Consider the following 16937-nt stretch of genomic DNA (forward strand, 5'->3'; position numbering starts at 1 on the left):
TAACTCTATTGAATCCTTTCAATAACCTTTTTTTTTTTTTTTTTTTTTTTGGAAGTTAGTAAGATGATCACTGCTGTATTTTAGGTATGAGGAAAACTAAAGCATTGACAAACTGAATAATTTGCACAGGTTCCTGGAACTAGGAAGTGGCAAAGGCAGGCTATAAACCCGGCAATTAGACTTTAGAATCTGTATCATTAACTACTATTTATTTGTAAATATAGAGTCAAAGTGTTTATTATATGTAAAGAGAAAAATATTCTACAAAGTAGTTGACAGATGATATTCAAAACTATTACTGTGATGAAGGATAAAGAAGGCTGAGGAACGATTTCATATTTGAGCCTAAAGGACTCGGTGACCCTCCACAATGAGGAGCCCTCACAGAGATCCTGGACCAGGAAAAAAATCCCTGTAAAGATTATTGGGAAAATTAGAGAAATGAATAGTGTCTATAAATATGATAATATCATATGTCAGTATTAAAATATATGGTATTTTTATCATTGTTATGATTACTTAGATGAATATTCTTTATTTTCAATAACACTAATGTGTTTAGAATTTAAGAGGCATTGTGTCTTCGCCTATGATACACAGAGAAAGAGAGAATCAATGATAAAATGACTAGGGCAAAATGCTGACTCTTGGAATGTTTCAATAAAAGGTATACGGCCATTTGCAGCAACTTTTTATTCCTATAAATTAAATTATATATATTGTATCCATTTTATTAAAGTATCAAGTATATTATATCTAATACATTAAAGTATCAAGAACTAACAATTTATTTGCATAGAATTACATGCATATGTGTTTAAGAAAATATTTTTATTTCAGAAAACCATCATACATGCAGATTACTTTATGAAAGTGATTTTCCTGTTCTTTCCACTTTGAATTCTGGTCCAAAGCACCTCTGTGGTACTGGCAGTTTGGCAAAAAGCCTCAAAATGAGAGAAGGACTGAGGTCAAACCCTACTGCTGCCACCAACTTACTATGTGACTATGAAAACTGACTTCACCACTTGAGTTTCCACGACCTCACCTAGGAATTGGAATAATGAAAATCTACCTTGCCATGCTATTGTGAAAATTGAAATGGGTAACTGTAAAGCATTTGACGTGTATTAAAAGTATATCTTTCAATTTTAAAAATTGTATGCAGTGGCAGCCCTTGTGTGAAGATGGAGTTTCCTGGAGGAAATGACAATTACCTGACGATCACTGGGCCCTCGCACCCCTTCCTGTCAGGGGCCGAGGACTTGGATCATTCTATAGGAGCTCAGCATAGCGCTAACCCACCTGTTGCAATCGATGTACCAGTGACAGACATGACCTCTGGCTTGATGGGGCATAGCCAGTTGACCACCATTGACCAGTCAGAACTGAGTTCTCAACTTGGTTTGAGCTTGGGGGGGGGGGCCCATCCTGCCACCTGCCCAGTCACCTGAGGATCATCTTTCAACCACCCCCTTCACTTACTAGTTCACTTCATGAGGATAGTGCTGAGGAATTCCAGAGGCAACTTCCCAGCCAGAAGACAGTTTTGGTGGAAGCAGGGAAAAAACAGAAGGCTCCAAAGAGAAAAAAGAAAGATCCTAATGAACCTCAAAAACCAGTCGCAGCATATGTTTTGTTCTTTCATGACACACAAGCTGCCATCAAGGGACAGAATCCCAATGCCACTTTTGGGGAGGTTTCAAAAATTGTGGCCTCCATGTGAGACAGTCTTGGAGAGGAACAAAAGCAGGTGTACAAGAGAAAAACTGAAGCTGCCAAGAAAGAGTATGTGAAGGTTCTGGCTGCTTATAAAGGTAATCAGGAGTGCCAGGCCACAGTGGAAACAGTGGAATTGGATCCAGCACCACCATCACAGACTCCTTCTTCACCTCCCGTGGCCACTACTGCTGACCCAGCATCTCCAGCACCAGCCATGACAGAGCCCCCTGCCCTATCTCCTTCCATTGTTGTTAATTCCACTCTTTCATCCTATGTGACAAACCAAGCATCTTTTGGAGCTGGGGGTCAGCCCAGTATTACCAAGTTGATTATTACCAAACAGATGTTGCCCCCTTCTGTTACTATGTATCAAGGAGGGATGGTTACCGTTATCCCAGCAACAGTGGTGACCTCCTGGGAGCTCCAACTAGGTCAAACCAGTACAGCTACTACCAAGCCTAGTCAACAAGCCCAGATCATCACTCGGTCTGTGCTGCAGGCAGCAGCAGCAGCTTCTATGCAACTGCTTCCACCGCAACTACAACCCCCTCCGTTGCCACAGATGCCTCAGCCCCCTGCTCAGCAACAAGTGACCATTCTGCAGCAGCCTCCCCCACTCCAGGCCATGCAACAGCCTCCACCACAGAAATTTCGAATCAATTTACAGCAACAGCCACCTCCACGTCAGGTCAAGATTGTGCCTCCACCCACTCTGAAAATGCAGACTACCTTAGTTCCACCACCCATAGAAAACAGTCCTGAGCAGCCTATGAACAGCAGCCCTGAGGCCCACACTGCGGAGGAAACTTCTCCTGAGACACTCTGTGAGATGATCACAGATGGAGTTCCTGAGGTTGCGTCTCCTCCCCAAATGGATGTTGAGTAAGTGGATGAGTCTCCCGTGAGGCTCTCACCCCAGCCTCAATGTGTGAAGTCTGGCTGTGAGAATCCTCCCGTTGTGAGGAAAGACTGGGGCACTGAGTAATGCAGCACTGAGTATGTGGTGAAGCACAGCAGGGATGTCTTCTTGGCCTGGGTAGCCTCTAGAAATTCAAACACAGTGGTGGTTGTGAAAGAGTCCTTCCTGTTCCTCAAGCCAGTGAAGACCTGCCGGGCACATGTCCACTGAGCTTGCTTTTTAAAAGACAAACTAGGTTTCTGGTAGTGCCTGATCTCAACTCATGATGCCTTCATGCCCTTGATGCTTCTCCTCTTTCATCTCTCTCTTCATCAGGGGCCAGGCTATGGAGCAGGGCCATTTAGTGTGCTCTAACCTGGAATTGCTTTTTACTTTCAAGAACAAGCAGAGATAACCAGTAATAACAGAGGAGAGGCTGAGAGGAATATGGACATGCAGAATATAGGGGTGTTGGTGGAGGGTGGTGGGGATTATGTGAGGAAACGTTATAATTATCATAGGACTTGTCTAAAACATTATTAAAATGATAAGTGAGTGCTCAGTTTTGAGCCTAGGAGAAAACACCACTGGGTGTGCCCATTCTAAAAGGGCTAAAAGGTTGCATTAAAGGTCACCTCTTAAACAGGGAACTATTACTATCACGTTTATACATTACTTTCAGGACAATGGTTTTCAACATAGTAAGCAACTGGCCTGTAGAGAAAAATAACATCACCTAGGAGATATAAGATACTTCTGTAGGCAACATCCTTCCTTATCTCAATTAGCTCAGTTTATGAGTGTAAAAGGCAGAACTCTGCATCCTTACTGTAAGAGGTTTCACCACAAAAAAAAAAAAAAAAAAAAAGTATATATGGAGTTCCTGTCATGGTGCATCAGAAATGAATCCAACTAGGAACCATGAGGTTTCGGGTTAGATCCCTGGCCTTGCTCAGTGGGTTAACGATCTGGTGTTGCCATGAGCTGTGGTGTAGGACATAGATGCAGCTTGGATCCTGCATTGCTGTGGCTGTGGTGTAGGCCGGCAGCAATGGCTCTGATTAGACCCCTAGTCTGGGAACCTCCACATGCTGTGGGTGCCCCCCTAAAAGACAAAAAAATAAAAAATAAAAAATTGTGTATATAGTTTAGTGGCAATTAGAAGAAAGAAGAGCTTTGACAGAGAGAGTATGGGTGGACAAAATCTGTCCTATTTCATAATTTTGTAAGAGCTAGGCCCTGTATTTCATAACTTAGTAATATTTACATTAAAGTTTGGTCATTGTGCTTAACCATGATACAAGACCATGTTTTGAAAGAATGAAATAAGATATGACTGTCCTGTGACAACCTAGAAAATATGAAGTAGGTAGAATGTAAATGGTCATAAAAAAAGAGCAGATTTCAATGAATGAAACACTAAAATCCTTCTCTTTGTGGTGATTTGTAGGCATAATTGCCCTGGCTCCCAGCTAAAGAATCACAGAAAGCAGTTAAATCTTTCAGTGAGTTGAATACGATTTTTCTCCTCAGCTTATTCTTTACTTCTCTATTTTCTTTTTCAAGCTACACATACACACAAAACTTATATGTGACAGCTGTCATTCAAACAAAAATATATCTTTAGTACTCCTAAGTTTTGACAAACACTATTGATCGTACCCCTCACTGCCATTTCTACTTACTCTTTTGCTAAAAGAACTCAAATTAAGTTTTGGCATAGCCTGTCCAGGCTTAAGAAATAAACACTGCACAATTTAAGGCAGACTTTCTAAATCTTGGATATTGACATTTTGGATGAGATAATTCCTTATTGTAGAGGGTGGTCCCATGTGTTATAGAGGACATTTAGTGACACCCCTGGCCTCTACTCACTAGATGCCAGTAACACTCATCCCCCAGTTGTGGCAACAGAAAAGACCTCAACGCATTGCCTAATGGCTCCTGGGAAGCGTGAGGGTGGAGTGCAAAATCAGCTCCAGTGCAAGGTGCAAGCCAGTCATGGCAGCTCCATTCCCACGGGAGAGGTTTATTCTAGGGGGCGCTAAGTGGCCATTGCTGACAAATGAAAGGCAAAGAGATATCTGCTGGGATCTCTGGGAACGTTTCAAAGCAAGATGCACAAAGAGAAATTCCTTCTTCTTCCTTCTCTGTTTCTTTCCTGCTTGGGGCATAGTCATGTAAAGACTTAAGGTTGGGGTAATGGGTCGTCATCTTGACATTTTGAAGGAAAGGTCAAGCTAAGCTCAGAAATGTCAATCTGGACTTTACTGACCTGTTGTTCTATTTTTGGACTACTAGTCATGGTATTTGTGGATCTCTTTTACCAATACTCCAGGTTTCTTCCCTCTGGAAACAAGATAATGTTGTAGTTTCCTATCCCCAGCTCCCTGGGAATTACATGTGCTCATGTGACTTGCTTTGTCCAATGCAGTGCATGTCACTTTGGAGCAGAAGCATTTGAGAGCTTTTCCCTGCCTTGTTGAGACAGGGACTACATCTGCTTGGGTCCTTCAGATCCATCATCCTGCTCTTTGCTTGTAATAAGGATCTCTATCAATCTTTATGGAGAATGTTGTATGCGCAAAAATAAACCTCTGTGGTTTTAAGCCCTGATATCTGAGGGCTGGGGCTGGGGGTTAGTGGCATTACTAAACCTAATTTGACTGATACCTTAAAATTACTTACCAAAAACTGTCTGTATTTTATGCTTTTATTTATTATTTTTTTAGAATTCTAAGAGAATGTTAAATAATGCTGGATGTTGAATCTTTTTCTTTTCTTTTTCTTTCTTTCTTTTTTTTTTCTTTTTTTTTTTTTTTGTCTTTTGTCTTTTTAGGGCTGCACTTGTGGCCTATGGAGGTTCCCAGGCTAGGGGTCGAATTGGAGCTGTAGCTGCTGGCCTACACCACAGCCACAGCAACGTGGGATCTGAGCCTCGCCTGTGACCTACACCACAGCTCATGGAACGCCAGATCCTTAATCCACTGAGTGGGGCCAGGGATGGAACCTGTGTCCTCCTGGAAACTAGTTGGGTTTGTTAACCACTGAGCCACGATGGAAACTCCTTGAATCTTTTTCTTAATATTCTAAAAAATATATAGGCGGTATGCCCAAGAGGGTGTAAACAGTTGACTGCCAATTAAATAGTGAAGATTTTAGAGTAATACAAAATTCTATATGCATAGATGCTCCTTTTTAATCTGTCTGTTCTGTACATCCTTCTCCATCCTATATGCATGCATTTAGAAACACATGCACACCCCTTCTTCTTTGTTGGAAAGGTAGGATAACCATGTGCATCTATTAAGGAAAAGTGTGTTTCTCTCCAGTGCACAGGTGACAGAATACACTATGACTGGATTGTTTATATCCAACCAGAGCTCTCATATGTCTACTTTGATATTCAAACATAAGTCACTTGTTTGTAAATAAGGTTCACAGTTATTGTAAATGTATATGCACCAACTATTTAGTGGTTATATTTAAACTTGATAAAAACGATATTATTTCTTCATTCATCCAATCATCCAGCAGTCATTGAGTGCTAACTATGTCACAGGCATGTCTATTTTCATGTATGCTATCCAACTAGCCCAAGTTTAAACATTAACTCCTCTTCCTACAGAAACTGAACACATTCTCTGGAGTGTAAGATGGCCAGTTCCGTTTCTAGTCTTGCACTCATGTTTGCTGCCAGAACACCTGCACTGAGTGGTGTACCTTTCCACCATATGGTGTGCAGTTGACAACAACAGAAGTAAAAACAAATGCCGCCACAGGAGGCTTTGGAGCTAAACCTGCATAATTTTAAATCATGGTATGGTCTCTTATAAGCAGGTTACTTATCCTTTATGAACTGCAATAGCATCACCTCTAGAGGATCTGTGACAATTACGAGATGCAATGTATCTAAACCTAGCAGATAATGAAGACTTAATCAAGACTCCCTCCTTTTCTGTGGATCCTGAAAATCATCTTTCAGCTTTCTAGGTCTTCTTACTCTTCTCTCATAGGAAGAGAACATTCATTAAAAGTCCACAATAGAGTTAAATTTAAGGTTAAGGATCAGGCATTGCCACTGCAGTGGCTTGGCTTGGGTTGCTGCTATGCCGTGGGTTTGACAGATCCCTGGTCCAGGACTTCCACATGTTGTGTGGACAAAAAAAAAAAAAGACAAAGAAGAAAAAGAAAAACTCACTACATACTCCAAACTTACACTCAGTTCTATAAAACCAAAATATAATTCTGAGAAAGTTAGAAAATACTGTCATATCTGTAAAAGGCCCTGATGAACTACAAGTTGAGTTAATGTAGGTTTTCTTGTCTTTCATATGTTTATCATTCCAATTTTCTCACAGTTATCTAGTTTCCTCTCTCTGAAACATGAATGTGAGTGCAATACATAGGAAATTATACAGAAGCAGACAAGCTTGAAACTGACATTTTCACAAAAAATGTAGTATTCTGGATAGGAAAAAATATGTTTCAGGGTATTACTATCCATATTATAGTGTTGTTGTAAGAATTAAATGAGATTAGAATGTAATAATTTATTACAGTCCTGGGCACAGAATAGATTCGAAGAAAATGGTACCTTATTATATTTATTATTAAGAACTCAAAGTGAGAGCCATTAAAAAGTATGGTTCTGGAGTTCCCATCATGGCGCAGTGGAAATGAATCTGACTAGGAACCATGAGGGTGTGGGTTTGATCCCTGGCCTCGCTCAGTGGGTTAAGGATCCATTCAGCATTGCCGTGAGCTGTGGTGTAGGTCGAACATGCAGCTTGGATCTGGCATTGCTGTGGCTCTGGTGTAGGCTGGCAGCTGTAGCTCTGATTAGACTCCTAGCCTGGGAACCTCCATATGTCTCCAGTGAAGCCCTAAAAAGCAAAACAAAAAAAAACACCAAACACATAGGTTCTGTAAAAAAAAAAATATATACATATATATATATGTATATATATATGTAGATATAGAGAGACAGATAAATAGGAAAATTTAGTAGTCTAAATTAGTGCATCAAGTAACACATGTAAGTTTATTGATACCATCATATTTGTTTTAAAAATACAGGCTAAGACCTTCTAAACTTTCATTACTAAACATTGAGAGAGAGATGGGGGGAGAGATTCTACAAGAAAAGAGGCCATTTAATAAGAGCAATGGAATAGAAGCAGCAAGAGTATAGAGACAAAAGAACCAACAGTGATCTTGACAGTAATTCATCTTATTGTGTTTAAATCACTTGTAAGAGCCCTGTTTGCACTTCACAATAAGAAAGCCAAAGTCCATTAAGATTTCAAACCTTAAATATCACTGAGTTTAATATAATGTAAGCCCAATGTTCCTGGTTTGCAACTTTGTGAAATAAAGAAACATAATTGCAGGCAGTTAGGTAATAAAAGGAGGGTAACATATTCACAGATATCGGTTTAGGGCTAATACAAAACGTGTGTGTGTGTATATATATATATAAATTCTACAAAATAAGCTGGCATTACACATCATTATCTCAATTCTTTCCAGAAAAAGTAATGCTGTTTGTGTGTTTTCCTCCAAACCAATGCATCTGATATGTTCTCATTATATTCAGGCTCATTAAGGCTTTAGGCTTTTTGTTTTTGTTATATCATTTGATGTTTTTGTTTGCACACCTAAATATTTCAAAAATGAAGACCGAATTTTATCTGAAGATAGGAAATAATGTTCTTGCATTGATTTTCTACATCCCAAACATTTGCAAAGCAAGCCAACATTGAAACATATTTTCATCCCAATTTGGTGAAGTCCTAGGTCCTTTGACAGAAATTGAGACAAATGAATAATCAAACACCCCCATCTTATGGGCCAAGTGTGCACAGTAGTAGTTACTCTTTTTGCTGCCATTTCGTTACAGTGATCATGAGAATGAGACGTCAATCTCTTCCACTGACATTTTTAAAATAACGGTGATTTATTCTATACTTTTATTTACTCAGGTGTTAGAAGGGCGAGGGCAGGAGATTACATAATCCAACACCACAATGATTTTCTGTAATCCTACTATGTGCAAAGCATTTCCACATGAACATTCTCCTCTTCCACCTAAAATTCTTCAATTGGTTCTGGTTACACTAAGAATAAAATCCATGTCCAGGTCTTTACGTAAGACAATGATCTTCCAGCACTTCTCCTGACTTAGCTCTAAACTAATTTAGAAAAACTAGGACCTACCCCCACATATTTTAAGTCGGTATTTAAGATGTTCAATGTCGGAGTTCCTGTCATGGCTCAGTGGTTAGCGAATCCGACTAGGAACCTTGAGGTTGTGGGTTCGATCCCTGGCCTTGCTCAGTGGATTAAGGATCTGGCGTTGCCATGGGCTGTGGTGTAGATCACAGAGGCGGCTTGGATCCCACATTGCTGTGGCTCTGGCGTAGGCCGGGGGCTGCAGCTCCAATTGGACCCCTAGCCTGGGAACCTCCATGTGCTGCGGGTATGGCCCTAAAAAGACAAAAATAAATAAATAAATAAAATGTTCAATGTCAGTTAAAATGATTTCAAAACATGGAATTTCTGCTGTCTCGTGTATATTGTGTTTCGTAGCTTTTCATCAGATCATTGGGACTGAAGAAATGTTTTTCACTTTGGGGACCGTATCTGTGATTATTACTGCTAGTTCTCCTTGTCAAACCAATCAACCAAAACAGAATTAATTTATATTAAAAGGTATCATTTATTTAACAGCACATACACATACCTTAATATGTCTCCCAAACTAAGAGATTGCTCTGAATTCTAACTCTAACATAGAGAAAGATGGATTGATGAATAGATAGATGGCTAGATATAAGATTAGTAGGTGATTGACATATATATGGCATCATACGTCAAAATATCAATTCTTTCCAACTCCATAAGATTACACACATAATCAGTCTTTAACTGCTATAAAAGGTTTCTTATGCATGAATATTCAGGTTTCATCTATTCAAAATACTAAGAATGGTATAGTATTGAGATGGTAAGTATTTGATTACCATATAGATAAATGAGTGGGGGGGGGAGAACATTTAGGTTGTTAGGAATATGGATAAAAGGAAGCAAAACCTTCTTTGGTTTTTTTGCTTTGCCCTTCCAGGATCCATGCTCAGGATTACTGTATTGTTTTAGGTCCTGGGTTTCTGCACCAAGGCATGGTTCCAGATGGCGGCAGGTGTGCTTTCTTTCTCTAGATAGGGAAAGGACAAGCAGCAGAGCACAAACGTAATCTCAGTGGCATCACTTTTAGAGAAGAGTAAATGCAGACATGGAGAATCTGGAAACAGATTCCCTTCCACTAGTGTAGCCTGAGAAGTGTACGTGGACCTGAAGAGGCACGCAGGCTTCAGAGAACCACTGACAGAGAGAGAGATCTGGCAAAAGTGGTCCTTCCTAACTTCAGCCTCTCCCACGCACACTGGCCTTCCTTTAGGTGTCCAAACACGCCAAGAGCTTTTTTCTGCAGTGGGGCCTGTGCACATGCTGTCCCCTTATTCAGAATGTTTTCCTTTGCCCATCACATCTGGCACATTGTCTCCCTTAGGATGTTAGCTTAAGTTGCACCGCCTTGTTTGTGTAATATCTGCATCAATACCTCTCCCCCCATAAATCCCTTGTCCAGTCTCTAGGAGTTGTGTTTGTTTCTTTAATAACATTTAACTCTTCATATTTATGCTTTGTGTTTATGTCTGCGTGATCTGCTGGCATCTTTGGAGACAGGATTTGTGTTTACCATTCTACCAGGCGGCTCCAGGGCCCAGCTCAGTGTCTGGACACTGTAAACCAAGTAGATCAATAAAAAGCCTTCAAAACATAAGGAAATGTAAAAACCAGAGGAATCAACTCTTCATTGTTTGAGAATATAAAACTCTTCTGGTATTGCCATACTTACATTGCATTAGACAATTTTTTTTTTTTTTTTTTTCTAGGGCCGTGCCCTCGGTATATGGAGGTTTCCAAGCTAGGGGTCGAATCCGAGCTGTAGCCGCCAGCCTACGCCAGAGCCACAGCAACGCGGGATCCATCCAAGCCATATCTGCAACCTACACCACAGCTCACGGCTACGATGGATCCTTAACTCACTGAGCGAGGCCAGGGATCGAACCCAAAACCAGACAATAAAACATAGAAGTAAAAGCAGAAAGGGCTGAGAGGATGAGATAAGAGAAAACAACAACAAATGATAAAACCTTGGCAGGAAGCAACTGAAGATCTGTAGAAGGTGTTTAAAATCTATCTATAGATATATTAAAAATATTCCTGTCTTTTCACGTTGTAACCAGAAATCTGAGCTAATGCACAACCTAACTAAAATAATTATCAGAAATGGGATATTAGGGGGAAAAAAAGAGGCAGACTTAAGAATAATAAGTTGGCAGACATGATTTTAAAGACACTCCTGCCAATATGATGGAAGAAATTACAGAAGTACTTTCTGTCATAAAAGTTGTCGAAATTAGAAATGAATTTATAATGGAAAAAACTCTGTATAAATTTAATTAATATATCAGTGGTTGCAACCTTATGGTGTAGAGATTTTTATTTCTTATGAATATGCAAAGTGAGTTAAAAGTATTTAATGATTTGAACTCAGTTCTTTCTATTTCAGATTTCTCATATGATTGCAAATGAATTTTTTTTCAGTTTATAAAAATATACTGGCTAATTCTGTTTATTTAGTTCTATGGATTTGATTAGTGTGTTTCTGGACTTTCTTGGCCTAAGTCAACAGCCCTCTCTGAGAATCTATTGCAGTCTGTTCCTGCCACAGAACAGAAATACAACATGTGTTTCCTGAACATAGGAGTGATACAGGGAGTAAAACAAGAAACTAATTCACAACTCAAAAGCTTCTTGACTGATTATATAAGCGGCATCTATCCCGTGGAAGATAGTCATTATCCTAATGCACCATGCCAGGAGAACTTCCAAACAGCTAGGATTAAACCTTCTTATTCAAAGTTACTTTATTTCCAAGTGGCTTCACAACTTTCTCCACTAAATTAGGTTTTGTGAAAATGAAACACCTTCTAAAATGGAATTCACATTCCCAAGCTGTGGAGAACCTCTTTCTTTAGGTTATAGAAAACCAAAAGAATGAACTTACAGTAAATAACTTAACACATGGAATCACTCTGACATGGATTTAATATCCATTTCAAATGAACCATATGTTTCCTGATGTACATTCACCTTTTTAGGCATAATTTTATTGGGTAAAGTAAAGATTTTCTATAAACTTGTTGCCATAAGGTTGATTTAATGGCTCCAAATCAATGTGTGTGTGTATTTTTCTGAGCATCAGAAATTCAGACTTTAACCCTTTCAATGAATAACTTTATGAAAATTCACATCTAGAGTGTGTATTTTATGACTTTTTTGAGGAGCATAGTCTATTACGGGATAAAAACCGTCAAAAATGGCAATCTTGCTTTATCAGTAACTACGTGACTATAAAAAAAATCTATGTGACTATCAGTCATTCTGTCTCATCTTAAAGTTTTCTTATCTCAAAATTGGGCATAATGGTTGACAGTAGCTACCACCTAGAGTCACTAAGTGCAGTGGACTGAATGCTTGTGCCTGTAAGTCGAAGCCCTTATCCCAGATGTGAGAGTGTTTGGAGGTGGGGCCTCCAGGAGATTATCAGATTTAGATGAGATCATGAGGGTGGGGCTGCCATGATGCTATTAATGGCTTTATAAGAAAAGGAAGAAAATAGAGCTTTCTATCTACCTCATATGAGGAGGTTACAACAAGAAGGCAGCCATCTGCAAATCAGAAAGTGGGTGCTCACCAAACATGACTCTGCTGAAACCTGATCTTGGAACTCTTAGCCTCCAAACTGTGAGTAAAAAACTCTTGTTATTTAAGCCACTCAGTCTATGGTATTTTGTTTTGTCAGCCTGAACTATGACACTAAGAAGAAAATAGTATAAATTTCTTCAGGAACCACAAATAACTATCTGCAAATGATGTGTCAATAATAACAAGAGTTAACTTTTTTCTTTTTTTTTTTTTTAATGGCCACACCCACAGCATGTGGAAGTTCCAGAGCCAAGGATAAAATCTGAGCTGCAGCTGCGGCTATGTTGGATCCTTTAACCCACTGCTCGGGGCCTGGTATTGAATCTGCACCTCCAACAGGCTGTTGCAGTTGGATTCTTAGCTTACTGTGCCACAGTGGGAACTCCAACAGTTAACTTTAAAAAAAATTTTTTTTGTATGAAAATGAACTCAATCTCTTTCCACATATGAACTCAACTATCTCAAAAACCCAGTGAAATAGATGTAATCGATCCCCATCTTATAGAAAAAAAAAATCTGAAGCAAAGAGAAACCATAAAATTTGCCCAGCTTGCCACATATAGTTGAGATTTAGATGTATAAAATAATTGTCAGCTTCAACACTTCATATTCACCAATATGTGTTACAGCTCTCCTATTTAAGTTGAAGGCCTTTGAAGGTAAAAGCTAAGTCACATTTTCCTGGCATCTGTCATAGCACATAATCACACAGGGAAGGGGTGTCAATATTTATTTTCAAATATATTCATTTAAAAAGCACCTGTCCAGGTAAATGACTGAAAATAGCCAAATAAATGTCACGAAACAATGTGACATTATTAAAATGACAGTTTAAGGAAAACCTTGCTGGAATGATAGCATATAAATAGAAAATGTCTGATATAAATATTAAGTGGCACATTTGTTTTCTTCTTATGGTTTTACGGTCCTATCAAGAAGTGTTTCAGCCAAATTGCATTATACTGTCTAGGTCAGTGTCCTGGCACAAAGTGGGTGGCACTCTTGTTGTCAAAACTTGGCCTCTGTGCACTGATGCCAAATAGAAACTTGGAGACAGAGTTTTGGGTGAAGGAAGAAAAAAAAAAAATAGCTTATTGCTTTGCCAGGGAAAGGAAGCCACTGCTGCCCTACAGACTGTGACCTCTTTTGGGAGAGAATAGGAGCGGTACTTATGATTTTGGAGTAGAAAATAGGGTCACAGATAAGGATTCGAGTAGAAGTAAGCTTTTATTCTTTAAAGCTGGTGTCCAGATGGGTTCTGACCATCCTCCTTTCTGGAATGAAGAATGCTTCATCCAGTAGTTAACATCTTTCATTTGCTGGGGGCTTGGGGTTTCAGTTCTGCAGCAGAGCTCAAAGATATTGTTATGTATGTTCCTTGAGAGGAAACCAAGTCCCTGCCCCAAGGCTGCACTATTGTTTTTTGACTCTTCCTCCCTTTTCTCTACATCTCCCCCCTTCCCTGATTAGCAACCTTTTGAACCTGTCCTGTTGGAACTCAGGGAAGGTCATGGAGGCTGAATGAGGTCTATTCCCTACATACAAGAAATGGAAAAAATAAAAAATAAAATAAAATGAAAGTTCAGAGTCCCCAATGTGGTTCAGCGGTGAATGAACCCGACTAGTATCCATGAGGACACACGTTTGATCCCTGGCCTTGCTCGGCGGGTTAAAGACCCCGCGTTGCTGTGGCTGTGGTGTAAGCCGGCAGCAATTATCTGACCCCTGGCCTGGGGAACTCCATATGCCTCGGATGTGGCCCTAGAAAGACAAAAAATAAAAAGTAAAATAAGAAATGGGGGACACAGAAAGGCTTTTGTTCCCAGGAGCCCCACAGAGCCCTGATCAATTTCACACTCACAAGAAGTGGCCAAAGTGTTTAATGAAGGTGCTTTTTATAAACATGTGTCAGGGTTAGAGACAAGTAAGGGATAGTAAAGTACCTCCTAGACTTATGCTGTAGGTCACAACAAACCCACCAACCCTAAGGGGATGGAACACTGAGATGCTTAGAACTACAGAAGAAGGATATCCCAAATGAGCTAAGACCTGTGGAGGGGGACCCCGCGCACTGACAATTCACAGAGAATCAGCAGGGTGTCAAGGAGACAAAAATTAAGCCATGGATGATCCCCGCCTTTCCATCTGATGGTATTTTCCATTGGCCAAAAGCAACACTAAGCCAGAAAGCAAGAGGACCTTTTGATATAATTCTTAGAAAGTCAAAAGAAATTAGAGAGGCTAGAGAGTAGACCTGGAGGGACAGACAGAGAATATCTGTCATAGCAATTGGAGAAGACCATCTCCTGTCGAGGTGACGTGGCCCCACTGATTGCGGACAATGAATATATTCATTGTGGACACAGTCTTCCAGCCTGTCTTCAAGAAATAGTTCAACTGTCTGTTAAGTAGCAGTATGTCTCAGAGTATTCCATAAGTACACACCTAGACAGCACATTCAGGATGAGCTATGGCTTCTTGAGCTTGGGAATATGGGATATATATTCTAAGCCCTCTTTGTCTTAATTCTTCACTGAGCAAAGGCAGCACTCTCTGGACAATTGACAGGAGAATCAAGAGTTTGCCAGAACACAGTGCTTGCTGTGTACCTAATTTCACTGAGTAGATAAACAAATCCCACTGGACTCATTCTTAAACCATGTTCTTTCTTTGTTTTGTTTTGTTTTTTAGGGTAGCACCTGTGGCATATGGAAGTTCCCAGGCTAGGGGTTGAATCCGATCTACAGCTGCTGGCCTATGCCACAGCCACAGCAACACAGGATCCGAGCTGTGTCTGTGACCTACACCACAGCTCATGGCAATGCTGGATCCTTAACCCACTGATCAAGGCCAGGGATTGAACCCACATCCTCATGGATCCTAGTTGGGTTTGTTAACCACTGAGCCACGAAGGGAACACCCATTAAACCATATTCTTAAATGGCTTCTGTTCTCTTACAAGTAAAACCTAAAGTTGTATAAACCTACCTAGAGTTTTGCAAAGGTTCTGTGCACTAAAAACATTCACCCTTTAGCGCACCACTGTGCTTCAGGGCAGTACTTATTTTTACAAATAGATACAAAACCATGAGGATTGCTCTGTGTCTCAGTTTGCTTCATTTGTAAAATTAAAAAAAAAAAGAGTGAGTCTTTCTTGGATCTGACATTCTTTAATTCCTGTATTCTTTGACCAATGTCAACCTAAAAAATGTACAACCCAAAAGCCTAGAGTTAAGTTCCCTCTGGGGCAAAATAGGATTATAGCCTGGAAAGCAGCATTTCACAGAGCTCTGAAATACTGCTCTGAAGAAGCAGGGGGAAATATCAGTATATACATGATAAAGATGCAGGGGGAGATGCATGCAGCTATGCACACATTTTACAGAAGTTTGCTGCTGGTCTCTTGAAGGTTACGATTAGTTATAAGGAGCAGATGTCACCAGGAAGGACTTTAGTGCTTTTCTAGATGTGAGGAGATGCAAGAATTGGGCTCATAATTTTTTCTCCTAAAAATATCTGCTTGAAGACCTGTTCTGTCAGTTTTCCCAGAGCACAGAGTGCCTCACTCCTGATCTCCACCCAGGGCTCCTTGCAGGGGGTGTTGAGGGTTGGCAGCTCAATGGCTCATGATTTAATCCACGTAGTGCCAAACTCCAGTTACATCAAGGATGAAAGTGGGGAATGGGAGAAAAATATTGCAAAGTTGAGAAGACTATGCAGAGGCAGAATTAGATGAGAGTTAACAAAGATGTAGGCAAAGAGAAGCTTTTTTCTTTCATTTTTTTGAAGGGGCAGAAATTCTCTACTTGGTGCCTTTGTTCATATTCCCTCTGGGGATGATCAGAACATTCTATTCCATTTCTCCATGTCATCAAAGAGAAAATGTAAATGTTCTCTTTGGGGGGAGACAGCGATTGGTTACATAACTGGTTAGGCACGGCAATTTTAACCTAGGAAAGAGCTTTATTTTTCCCATTACCTAGTATTATTGCACACACTCAGCCAAACAAAAAGTCTTGGTAAAAGAGCTAAACTGTCAATAAAGACACAGGGCTTTCCAACTTTGGACTTCCACATACTCGGTCCTGTACTTGGAATCCTCTCTCTTTTTTGCTAGCCAATTAGCACTTCTCTTACAGACTTAAACTTAATATATATATATTTTTAATTCTGGGGAACGTTTCCCAGACTTTCTTAAACCTCATCAGTTTCTCCGATTAAATGAACTCATAATATCTTGATCCCCTCATTCATAATTTTTTTCAGTTTAAAATTAAATATTTATTCATGTGATCATTTAGTTCATGGCCACGTGTCTTTCCTACACTGTAATCTCCATGAAGACTGAGCTGCTGTGGTCGCTAATATCCACACCCCAGTGGTCTCCCTTGGAGGGTCACTGAATCAGGCGCATTCTTAGGCACAATTAGATAACTTACTGCCGTGTCTGCTTGTGTTTCAGATGGACATGTTCTCAGAAGTG

The 16937-nt window shown here is 40.0% G+C and overlaps 1 protein-coding gene and 1 pseudogene across 10 annotated transcripts in view; one reads left to right on the forward strand and one right to left on the reverse strand.

Moving 5' to 3' along the window:
• Positions 1-16937, reverse strand: part of GRIK1 (glutamate ionotropic receptor kainate type subunit 1) — a 409934-nt gene that overhangs the window by 375791 nt on the left and 17206 nt on the right. The gene's annotated exons all lie outside the window — the stretch shown is intronic.
• On the forward strand, positions 1188-2851 carry LOC106508025 (TOX high mobility group box family member 4 pseudogene; annotated as a pseudogene).

Source organism: Sus scrofa, chromosome 13 (assembly GCF_054392235.1).
Source record: "Sus scrofa isolate SSC_HxYL_T2T_F1_AM1 chromosome 13, Sscrofa_HxYL_maternal_Yorkshire_Landrace_v2.0, whole genome shotgun sequence".
NCBI classification, from domain to species: domain Eukaryota; kingdom Metazoa; phylum Chordata; class Mammalia; order Artiodactyla; family Suidae; genus Sus; species Sus scrofa.